We start from the raw sequence: 2,587 nt of genomic DNA on the forward strand, positions 1-2,587 counted from the left end.
GATATCCATTCCGATACGAGTTCACCCATACAAAAATTATCAGATTTCGATACCATTTGGTCCTTCAAATCATCATTTTACATTTTTGAAAGACTTTACAAATTTTCCCCAAATTCCATCCCAAATCACGAATCAAATGATGAATTCAATGATAGATTCATGTATTTTAGCCAAATTGGAGTTAGAATCACTTACCCCGATGAACTTCTTGAAAACCCTTCGAAAAATCTCCAAGATCCGAGCTCTCTAGGTCAAAATATGGAATAAAACCCTAAATCCCGTATATATAGTGCACCTCTCGGATTTCCATTTCCGCTGACAGCCGAAAATCGCCGCCCCAGCGGACTTCCACCGCTGACCGCGGAATTCCTCCGCTGACCACGCTTCTGGTGGCTGCACAGACAAGCCTTAGTATTTTTGCCATAACGTTCTCAAAAGATTTCCAAATGCTGATTTCTTTACCTTTCTGGAAACTAAACACGAACAGCTACCACTTTTATTTTTGAATCATCTCAAAATTCCTTGTAAATCAAAAGATACAGGCTTCCGAAGTCGGACTAACGAATCTGAGGATTCTTCCCTGGAGCGCCTCAGCGCCCCATTTTCCGCCCTTAGTGCCCCAATTCCGCTCTCAGCGGAAAAACTTCCGCCCTCAGCGGTAGTTTAAGCACCAGAACAATGCCTGAGTTTCGGTAATGCCCGGACTCGCTCAAAACTCACCCGAGACACACCCGAGGCCTCCAGAACCTCAACCAAATGTGCCATAAAGTCCTAAAATGCCATACCAACTCAATCGAGCTCTCGAATCACCTCAAACAATAACAAAAATATGAATCGCACACCAATTCAAGCCTAATGGACTTGAAACCTCAAACTTTCACAACCGATGCCGAAACCTATCAAACCTCGTCCGAATAACCTCCAATTTTGCGCACACGTCTCAAATGACATAAAAGAGCTATTCCAACTCTCGGAATCGCATTCCGGCCCCGATATCACAAAAGTCAACTATGGGTCAAACTTCTCCATTTTCCAAACTTCAACTTTTCCAACTTTCGCCAAAATACCTCAATTTACTCTACGGACCTCTGAATCCGAATCCGAAAGTGCGCCTAAGTTCAAAATCACCATATGAAGCTGTTTAGATCATCCAAAACCCATTCCGAGACTGTTTACACAAAAGTCAAATTCTCATTGCTTAAGCTTCCAAAACTAGAATCCTTCTTCAAATTTGACTCTGAATCCCCCAGTAACTGAATTCAACCATGCACGGAAGTCGATACACATAATATGAAGCTTTTCAAGTAGTAGTGATGAGAGAATAGGTCAAAAACCCATAGATCCGTAATAAAATAAGAAGAAGTTCTTACTCACAAACGGAAAATGGCCTGAGACAGGCTGATAAACAAAGATTCAAACCGGAACCAGTTGAGGTTCCCTTGAGATCTTCTCAAGGACCCAAGAAATCGAAGAGCCATGGCGTGTAAAAGACCAGGTCTGGTCGGAGAAGACATAGAAGCACCATAGGAGGGGTTCACGCCAGTGACGCCGTTTTAGGGTTAGGGTTAGGTTGAGAGGGAGTTTGAGACGAGGGAGATGATGACGACAGGTAAAGGAAAGAATGAGAAGGGTTTGGGTATTTTAGGGGGGTTAATTAAGGTAAGGATAATTTGAAATTTGAAGAGATTAAGATCACGAGCAAAGAACTTGGAAAGACCATTCAATCAGACTAGGCAACACACATGCATATCCGGTATATACCGAACACTTGAATAATAGTGTCTCATATGAGGATCCTTACTTTAAGATTTTAACTTTAGAATGTTGAGTCAAAATGCAAAAATCAATGGCCAGCAAAGTGAGACCCTCAATACGTGGTAGAGGTCTTAAGTATGCCACCTTTTAAAAAGATTCAAGAGTCACATAATTGGGGTTTGAGCCCTTCCACACTTGCTGCCACGTTTTGGGGGGTTTAATGTTATCCCCAACTTATTAATTAATTAGGTAATGACCCATTACCCGATAAATAACTAATTACCTATGTAATTAAAAATTATTTCAAATTACTTAGAATACTACTCACTTTTAATACACATTATATAATTAACTATCATGCCCATATGGTACCTTGTATGGTACTAGTCCATAAATATCGGATATTTTAGCTCGGGCTGTATTTTATCCTAAAATGTCAAACTTCGACAAAACTTATTTTTTTTGATTCGCTCACCCTCTCACCTCCACGAATTTACTTATCCCTTGTTTGAAATAGCATAATACTTATAATCCCTAAATAATTTCATTCCCGAGTTTACGTCGGTTAACTTACGACGAAACGTTAACATACAATAATGCGGAATCAAACCTCTCATTTCCGAGTTTTTATCACTTTACTTATGGCATACTTCCACGTACGAAAACATGGGATGTAACATATATTATTATTATTATTATTATTATTATTATTATTATTATTATTATTATTATTATTATCATTATCAATTACTAAATATTATTATTACTATTGTTAATTTAATAGTATTACATAATGTGTTTTAATGATTAAATATGACCCAACTTAGAAGCT

The sequence above is a fragment of the Nicotiana attenuata genome, unplaced genomic scaffold (genome assembly GCF_001879085.1).
Source record: "Nicotiana attenuata strain UT unplaced genomic scaffold, NIATTr2, whole genome shotgun sequence".
Classification (NCBI taxonomy): Eukaryota; Viridiplantae; Streptophyta; class Magnoliopsida; order Solanales; family Solanaceae; genus Nicotiana; species Nicotiana attenuata.